We start from the raw sequence: 10,480 nt of genomic DNA, 5'->3' as shown, positions 1-10,480 counted from the left end.
GCTGCTTCCTTGAGTGTTGATAGTTGATCCAAGAAGAATGAAGTCCTTGACAACTGCAATCTTTTCTCCATTGATAAGAATGCTGTTTATTGGTCCAGTGGTGAGGATTTTTGTTTTCTTTACATTGAGATGTAACCCATACCGAAGGCTGTACTCTTTGATCTTCATCAGTAAATGTTTTAAGTCCTCTTTACTTTCAGCAAGCAAGGTTGTATCAACTGCATATCGCAGGTTGTTAATGTGTCTTCCTCCAATTCTGAAGCCATGTTCTTCTTCATATAACCCAGTTTCTCGTATTATTTGTTCAGCATACAGATTGAATAAGTATGGTGAAAGAATATAGCCTTGTCACATACCTTGTTAAATTTTAAACCAGTCGGTGTTCTCATGTTCTATTCGAATAGCTGCTTCTTGTCCAGGTACAGATTCCTCATGAGCACAATTAAGTGTTCCAGAATACTCATACTTTTCAGTGTTGTCCATAGCTTGTCATGATCCACACAATTGAAAGCCTTTGCAAAGTCAATAAAACACAGATAAACATCTTTCTGATATTCTCTGCTTTCAGCCAAGATCCATCAAACATCAGCAATGATAACCCTCATTCCACAGCCTCTTCTGAATCCGGCTTGAGCCTGTGGAAGTTCTCTGTCAATGTATGATTGTAGCCATTTCTGTATTACCTTCAGCAAAATATTCACATGGGATATCAAAGAAATTGTCCAATGATTTCCGCATTCCAATGGGTCACCTCTCTTTGGAATGGGCACAAATATGGATCTCTTCCAATCAGTCGGCCAGATAGTTGTCTTCCAAATTTCTTGGCATAGATTAATCAGTGCCTCCTGTGCTGCCTCGCATTCTTGAAAGATTTAAAATTTTATTCCATCAATTCCTGGTGACTTGTTCTTTGACAATTCCTTCAATGCACCTTGGACTTCCTCCTTCAGGATCATTGGCTGTTCATCATATGCTACCTCTTGAAATGATTGAACATTAACCATTTCCTTTTGGTGCAGTGACCCTGTGTATTCCTTCTATCTTCTCTTGATGCTTTCTGCATCATTCAATAATTTGTCCAGTGAACCTTTCAATAACGAAAATCAAGGCTTGAATTTTTTCTTCAGTTCCCTCAGCTTGAGAAATGCTGAGCATGTTCTTCCTTTTTGGTTTTCTGATTCCAGATCTTTGCACCCTTCAAGAGACAGAGAGTAGCAGAACAGATAAGAAAACAGGATCCTTCAATATGCTGGCTACAAAGTGTTATTATTGTTAAGTGCCCCACATCCAAAAGATGGCGACCACCTAAATGCCCATCAATAGAAGAATAGATAAACAAACTTTGGAATATACACACAATGGAATAATAAGCAAGGTTGAAGAATAAAGATGAATCCCAAAACACCTAACAATATGAATGAACCTAGAGGACACTGGCACACACCTTTCCTACTTTTAAACCATTCATTGTTCCCTTATTCTGTTCAAACAACTGGTCTATGTACAGGTTCCTCATGAGCATAATTAAGTGTTTCGTAATACTCATAGTTCACAATGTTGTCCATAGCTTGTCATGATCCACACAATTGAAAGCCTTTGCATAGTCAATAAAGTATAGGAAAACATCTTTCTGATATTCTCTGCTTTCAGCCAAAATCCATCTGTCAGTATGATGTCCCTCATTCCGTGTCCTCTTCTGAATCTGGCTTGAACCTCTGAAAGTTCTCTGTCAATGTATGGTTGCAGCTGTTTTACCTTTAGGAAAATTTTACTCGCTTGGGATATCAATGATATTGTCTGATGAGTTCCATATTCCACTGGGTCACCTGTCTTTGGAATGGGCACAAACATGGATCACTATGAGTCAGAACTGACTCCACAGCACTTAAAAACAACAATAACCCAGTCATTTGGTGTGGCACTTTGTGTTAATGTGCTGGACTTCAAGGCTGTTTTAAACTGCAAGGTCAACGGTTCAAGTTCACTGGACTCTCCTTGGAAACCCTATACACGGTCAACATGAGTTGGAACCAACTGTGTACCTCAGAGTCTCAGTTTCCATCTCTGTGAAATGGAATTCTAACAAATCCATCCTTACAGAGTTGGTGATTTGGGGGGGTATGGGGAAAGAAAAACATAATTTCCAAGGATATGATTGCTGGCTTGACCCTTATCACCCAAATACCCACTTTCACAGGGTGTGGTGCCTTGAATTTACTTGATATGGCTTTTTTTTTTTTTTCTTTAAATCTAAAATCTTACTACCTACTAAGTGATTGGATTGGACCATACAATTAAGGTATACAGCGCTCCACATCTGGGATTGGTTAGTTTTGTCCTCCAGCTCGATTTAAAAGGAGTCATCTCAGAAGCAGATATGAAAGATCCCAGGACCATCAAGAAGGAAAAGCATCAGTGGAGCTTTGAGATTCCTACCTAGAGAAAGAGTGATGGCAGAGGTGATGGCATGGAGAGACAGAGCAGCTTCAGGGTCTTGGCCCATAGGTTTAGCAAAGCTGAGTGCCTATAGGCAGAAGAATGGCTTACAGAATGTGCCCTTTGGGCAGTCATTGACTGGCTAAAAGAGCTTTGTAACATTTGCCCAAGCAGAGCAGAGTATTAGAGGTCATATGGCTGAGAAGCCGAGGACAAGAGTGTGGTAGCCCTGTAGTATGGTAGACCAGAGGCATTCCTGATTAGAAAACTGCTGTGTCCTGAGTGTGGCCATTGCAATGGATTATTGAATCCAGATGTGAAGCAGAGAGTGCTATGGGAAGGATGGTTGATGTCAGAATAGGGTTAAGAATGTTGTAGAGTGGAAGCATGTCTGACCACTACTTCATTGGAATTAGTCTTGAGCTGATTTCGAGTTCAAATCTCTTCCCCTTATGAAGCCAGGGATAGTAAGACATGGTCCCTGTGAGACACGTTGTTCATACCAACAAAAACTAATCCAGTCTGTACTTATTTTAGCACCAGAGAGGCTTTCTGTATTCAATTTTGCAAAATTGGTCACCTAACCCAGTAGACATGGGCAGATGTGTGCCATGGCCAGCCCACAAACAGTTTTATTGCCCTGTCCCTAAAAAGCCCCTCCTCCAGTTCTCCTTCTACTGGGTATTACAAGGTCACATTCTCATTCCAAGGTCACCTACTATGGGAGCATTCTCATTTAAAGTTAGTTTCCCCCTTTCCCTATGAACTTTCCCTATTTCCTTGATAGTTTTATTCTTATTTTAAAGTTCCTATCAGGTCAAACTAGCTCTTCACCTTCTTTTGTTAACCTAGCCTGCTACCCACAAGACTTCCCTTAGTCATGAAGATGGACCATGCCCACAAGAGTTATTTCTTACAATCCCCACTTGACTTAAACAGTAGGTGTCAAGACCAGTATTCATTGCAATGGGTCCAGACTCATAGAAACATGAGATTTTGTAAGAGAAAGAACTGAGGGTCATAGGAAGTGAAGCTTTTGAGTTTTAGAGTGTTAGTTTGGATTTTGTTAACTGTAATGGCTGAAAGGAATGTAAAAGATAAAACCACATACATATGAATGGGATCCATATAAGGGTGGAGGATAAAAGATTGAATTTGAGTGTTTTAAAAAAGTTTATGAGTCTGACTGCCTAATGGATACTGGTTTCTCCTACCTATTATAAAACAGACATACCCATGTGATGGAAATTAATATTAGAAATTATGTTTATATGCCCACTTCAGACTATGCTTTATTGTAATAGGCTTTTTGTTTAAGCCTTTGTAGAGTTTGGGGTCTGAGGTGGAAACCTGAAGGTTCTGACCTTCAGAGTTAGGAACTTCAAATTTGCATTTGAAGGCATGCAAACCCACCCAGAACTGCTGAGAAAACAGGAGATTCATGATTCAAAGAAACACCTGCTGAAAAAGAAAAAGAATAAAAGAGGACTGCTTAGGTCAAGCAAGCTGTTTGCCTTGGAGGTATCAAGGCAAGAAAGTCTATGCCCAACAGAGAAAATCCCCTTCTAGGACTGAAAGTTAAAGGGAGCCAGCAAGCAGGCTAATATGCTGGCTGGTAACCACCTGGGTCTACTTGTGAGTGGAAGTGGGGGAAACGCAACAATGAAAACACAGGCTGAGTTGGACATGTTCCATTGCCACCCATTGGCCTTGAGATGAGAGAGAGAGGAGGAAGGGATGGCTGGCCTGAAGTTTAAGGAGTTGTATGAACTCCTGAGCCCAGGGGCACTGACCTATCCCCTGGGATGTTGGTCTGAGAGTGAAGGGGCCAGTTGGTCTGAAATGCAGTGAGGTGTATGTTAACTTTCAAACTTGCAGCTGGTGCCCATTTGACCTAGCTTGAGTGGCTAGGACTGAGCTGACCAGATGAAGATAAAGATGTATTGATCCTGTGAGCAAGTGTAAATTGCTACAATTTGATGAGCTGGACTTTTGCTTATGGATGCAGTTGCTCAAAATTCAACCAAAATGGAAAATTCTTCAGATCAAGGAACATGCTAGTCTCCTCAGTGTACTGGGTAGAGAGGAATGGGTAAATTCAGACATTGGCTATAAAAAATGAGGTGGCTAGAAAAGCCAGGGGATAGCCTGTGGTGGTTTGAATGTTCTTGATACGGCTTTTCTATCCAAAGTCTTCGTAATTCCCACTCAAGTGATTGGCTCAGACTATGCAAACAAGGAGCTCCGGTAGCGTACTGGTTATGAATCGAGCTGCGAACCTCACGGTCAGCAGTTCAAAACTACCAGCTGTTCCGTGGGAGAAAGATGAGGCTTTCTGCTCCTGTAAAGATTTACAGCCTCGGAAACCCTGTACAGGGTTGCTATGAGTCGGAACTAACTCCACGGCACATAACAACAACATGCAAACAAGATAATCAGGACTCTAAGTCTGGGATTGGTTAGTTTTGCCTTCCAGCTAAATTTAAAAGAAGCCATCTTGAAAGCAAAGACAGGAGAGCCCAGGATTATCAAGAAGAAAAAGCATAAGTGGAGCTTTGACAGAAACAGCAACAACAGAGATGGTGGCATGAAGAGACAGAGCAGCGTCAGGTTCTAGGGCCATGGATTTAGTAAAGCTGAGTGCCTACTGACAGGAAACAGGCTTAAAGAATGTGCTCTTTGGGCATTCACTGACTAGCTAAACGAGCTTTGTAACACTTTTCCTGAGAAAGGTAGAGGCTAAAGACAAGAGTGAGGCATACCTGCAGTATGACACACAAAAGATATTCCTGGCTGCCAAACTGCTGTGTCCTGAGTTAGTTTTGACCCAGTCACTGGAGAAGGATATCATGTTTAGTAAAGTGGAGGGTTGGAAAAAAAGAGGAGATTACCAACGAGATGGATTGGCACACTGAGGAGAGCAATAGGCTCACGCGTAGCAACGATTGTGAGGTTGGTGCAGGACCAGGTAGTGTTTCGTTCTGTTGTGCATAGGGTTGCTATGAGTCAGTGCCAACCTGATGGCACCTAACAACAACAATAAACACTTCCCTAATAAGCCCTATAATCATGAATATTGCTATGAGTTCTGCGAGGCCATTCCAATGGATTACAGAACCCAGGTGTGAAGCAGAGAGTCCTGTGGGAGGGATGGGTGGTATCAGAAGAGGGTAAAGAAGGTTTTAGCGTGGCAGCATGTCTGATCTCTGCTTCAAAGGAATCAGCCTTGGGCTGATTTTGAGCTTAATTCTCTTTCCCTCTTCTGTAGCCAGATATGGTTCCCACTTAATTTTTCCACATGAGTAAGAAAATGTAATTAGGAAGCTAAGTCAGGAGTTGTGAAATGGCAGCATTGGGATGTGACCTCCTGTAACTTCACAACATCATCAACCCAATGCAGACTCCTATGAGGTGAAGGTCGGACCTCTTCTTTCCAGCCTTTTTACCAGTTCTGACACTCAGCATGCATGCACAGGCACAGCCACAGAAATAAGTGCCTATGGCAATTAGTTTTAAATTTCTGAATGATCTCTCACAGCTGACATGAACATTTGATAGCCAATAGAAACTACTCAGTGGCACCCCTTTACCTCAAGTGGCAACAGGGCACATGCCATACCTGCCATGTCCTAGATGCAGCTCCGCTCCCATGCCTCCCTACTTCTCTGATGGGCTTGACAATTCACTGCAGTGGTTACACAAAACTCACAAACCATACTCATACTTAGGGAGTTTATTAGAGAACAGATAACAATCAGGAATGATTCAAGATAACAACTCTTCAATCAGAACAGCCTCTTCTCAGCTGTGCCCACAGGCAAGCCTCTCTTTTGGTCCCTAGGTCCTGTAGTCCTTGGACCTGGTCTCTGCCCTGCTCAGACAAATGTTAACAGAGTTCCTAAGCTCTACCAATAAGTGCCAGCAGGCACCCCAATTCACCAATAAGCCTTGACCCGAAGGCACTCAGCTCTTTCACACAGCAGCTTAGCACACCTACTGTAGCCACTTTGCTCTCTGAGTCCAAAAACCCACCAAGCCATATCACACCAGTCTGCTGATTGTACTTCCATCATTTCTCTGTTGCTACTTCTCTGTCACACCATTTCTGGTGTTATAACTCTCTCTGTGTCCCCTGAGTCTAACAGATCCTTAGCACAGAAACCTGGGTCAAAGGACACACTGTGCTCCCACTTCTTCTTAGTGATAGAGAGGTCCTCCTCTGCTTTGGGATTGGCTCTCTTTTAAGCTTAGTGGGATGCCAAAACTGACCAATCCCCTCATTAGGCTTCCATATACCATTTGAAGAGCAAAAGATGTCAGCTTGAGGACTAAGGTGTGCCTGACCCAAGCCATGGTATTTTCAATAACCTCATATGGATGCGAAAGCTGGACAGTGAATAAGGAAGATTGTAGAAGAATTGATGCCTTTGAATTGTGGTGTTGGAGGAGAACACTAAAAGTGTCATGGGCTGCCAAAAGAACCAATAGACGTGTTTTGGAAGAAGTGCAGCCAGAGTGCTCCTTGGAGGCCAAGATGGCTAAACTTCGTCTCTCATACTTTGGACATATTGTCAGGAGGGAACAGTCGCTGGAGAATGATATCATGCTTGGTAAGATGGAGGGTCGGAGAAAAAGAGGAAGACCCCCAATGAGATGGATCAGCAAGGTGGCATCATTGATGGCGTCAAGTGTGGCAGTGGTAGTGAGGTTGGCCCAGGATCAGGCATTGTTTCATTCTGCTGTGCATGGGGTCGCTATGAGTGAGTTCCAACTTGATGGCACCTGACAACAACAACAACATACCATTTTTGCACAGTCCCGCCCTCACAGGTTTCCATGCACTTTATTTGCATTGTTAGTAAATTGTCCAATCCCCTTAGTGGCTTACAAGCACCTTGTTTGCATAGTTCTACCCAATCATTTTGTAGGAGTCACAAGATTATGGTGAGAAAGACTGTGGTATAAGTGGTTCATAGTATTGAAGGCCACCCTTTGACTCTTCTAGCCATCTTTCTTTCATATTTGGAGAACAAGCTTCCCCTCCCAGTCATTTTTATCAGTCCAGACAGTCCTTAACAATTAGTTCTTCAATAGGACAAAAAGTCCTCAATGCAGTCTGCTGCCCATTTGATTTGCTCAAGTTCCCCAAAAGTCATCTCACTCTTCATTCTTTCTGACAGATGGTAAAATTTAACTGAGAGAAGATTATTCCCTTGCTTTGAGTCTTACAAGATGTCAGCATAACAAAACCTTTAAGGAACTTTAGGTGCAGCAGTGGACTCCAGTCCATCAGTATCACCTCCTTAGTCCACTCTTTCACAGTTACAACCTCGACAACTACAATTTTTACGATCATAATCAACCCTATTATGAATCAACACTCACAATGGAATCATGTAATCTTATGGCATCTTCCTCCACTCTCTCTCTCTCCTAGACCCATCAGGAAAAGAGAAATCTCTCCAGTGCAGATTTTTCCTTATCTCTCTCATTTTGAGTGTAAGCACACCCGTGAAATGGAACCCTGATAACATAATGGATCATGAGCTGAGCTGCTAACCACAAGGTCAGCAGTTCAAAGCTACTAATTGCTCTGTGGAAGAAAGATGAGGCTTTCTGTTCCCATAGAGATTTACAGCCCTGGAAACCCTATAACAGGGGTTGCTATGAATTGAAACAAACTCCACAACATACAACCACCACCACTATCACACTCATGAAAGTTTGTAAGCCAGCCACTTCGTGCCTTTATCTCCCCTCATTTTACATAGCTAATTTCTAAATTGCCAGTCCCTATCACACCTGGTGTTGCACTGTGGGTTAATGTGCCAGACTGCAAAGCCGTTTAAACTGCAAGGTCGGCGGTTCAAGTTTACCAGCTGCTCCTTGGAAACCCTATACAGGGTCGCTATGGGTCGGAATCAACTCTACAGCACTTGACAACAGCAACAACAAATCACACCAGTGCTCTGAGACAAACATGTTCCTTTATCTGAAGACAATCTACACCAGTTCACTGTGTCAAGTCTCTTTCTTTCTCTCTTTTTTCTCTGGTTAGTTCATCCCTAGCTCCTGTGAGCAAAGTAAATGGATACCAGTTGTTGGATTGGGAGTCCACACACCTCCCTGCACTTCAGACCAGCCAGCCTCTTCTTCTGCTCTCTTATTCCTAACTCCATGGGCTAGGTCAACTGATGCCAATGGAGCATGTCCACACTCAATCCAGTTATTCATTATTGTACCTATCACACTTCCACTATACTCATGGCCCTAAGTGGTCACCTCAAGCAAGCTGACCAGGTTTTCTACTTTCCAGTTTCCTTTAACTTCTGGTCCTGGAAAGGGGTTCTTCTGCTGGGTAATGATTTTTCTGGACTTAAGGCACCCAACTGCAAACTACTTACTTGAAATTACAAAAGAAGAAGGATATTTTTTTTTTTTCTTTCTGTAGGTCCTCTTTTACATGCAAATTTCCTGCTCTCCCTGCAATTCTGGGTAGGCCTGCATGTCTTTTCAAATGCAAAGTTCCTAATTGAAAAGATGCTGGGTGGGACTTAAGTTTTCAACCTAAGCTCTACACACAACTCTATACAGAAGCTCTCTACATAACTCTATACACTCTGTATACAAGGCTATTGGGTTCCAACCAACAGCTTGTGGTTGATTTTCAAGCAAAGCCTAGTTACACTTTTAGCATATCCAATCAAGTATTGGTTGAAGATAGAGTTGCATGCTATCTTGATTTTTATTCTATAATATCCTACGTTCATTTCCATCACACATTTCAGAAGTCTGTTTTGCAACAATAGGTAGGAGAAGCAGTCAATATTCATAATATATTCAAATAAACACATAGTCCTTTAAAAAACATTCCAAGTTCATTTTCTTTATTCAACACCTTGGCTATCTTCCTGTACATATGCATATGGTCTTGGGCCTCTGGCTGGATAGAACCAGAAGACTTTGTTGTTGTTGTTGTTATGTGCTGTGGTTCACAGCCCGATTTGTAACCACTATGGTACCAGAGAAAACGTTGGTGCCCTGCTAATCATCTTGTTTAACTAGACTGGCTTTTGCCCCATGCAACTTCAGATGTAGCTTTTCTCCTGTCAGTTACCAAATATCATCTCTTACTTTTCCTTCAGCCATTACAGATAACAACCAGACTTAGCATCCAAGAATCAAAAAGTTCACTTCTTATGTTACTTTGTTCTTTTCTTTGACAAAATCCCATGTTTCCATGTGTCTGGAGTCATTGCAATGAATCTCACTTCTGATGCCAACTGTGAAAACAGTGTGGCAGGACTGCCTCACCTCATCTAACTTCATGAGTTCAATGAAGGGAGAGGAGTGAAAAACGGTCTCTCTCTCTCTCTCTCCTGTTATGCAGGCCTCAGTTTCCCCATCTTCAATTAGGTATGCATTGGCTTCAATGACAGGTTGACAAACAAGGGACATTTCTAGCATCCACAAGTGATTTGTTTCATCCACATTGTTCTTTTTCATTGTTTCTCCTCTAAATTTTTATTTATTTATTTATTCATTTTTAATTTAAGGTTTTATTGTGGATTGAGTGAAAGTTTACAGGGCATATCATCAGTTCCACATTCAACAGATCATACACCTTGTTTCGTTACTTTGATTATAATCCCCTCCATGTACCATCAGTTAACAGTATTTCTCTCTAACCACTTTAGCTTTATAAAAAAAACCACACAAACGAAAAAAACCACTCAGGCATATATAGTAATTTACATCTCCAAAGGGCACATTCTGCAAGTCTGCTCCTGGCCACCAGCTCTTAGTCTGTCTCTTCTTAGTCCATGAATCTAGAGTCCTCAGCCGGTCCCCCTCTCCATGGCCCCATCTCTACCTCCATCTCTGGCTCTGCTACTTCTCTGGATAAGGTCCCACATTCTGCCTCTGCGTTCCTCTCTTGATGGTCCTAGGGTCCTCTGTTTCTGGACTGTAAGATTAACCACTCCCCCTTTTTGTTGCAAAACCTCCACCTTTACAATTGTGACAGTCGCGATTAGTCATGATA

Source organism: Chrysochloris asiatica, unplaced genomic scaffold, assembly GCF_000296735.1.
Source record: "Chrysochloris asiatica unplaced genomic scaffold, ChrAsi1.0 scaffold00356, whole genome shotgun sequence".
Taxonomy (NCBI): domain Eukaryota; kingdom Metazoa; phylum Chordata; class Mammalia; order Afrosoricida; family Chrysochloridae; genus Chrysochloris; species Chrysochloris asiatica.
The sequence above is the reverse complement of the archived record's forward strand: the minus strand, read 5'-3'. Positions refer to the sequence as shown.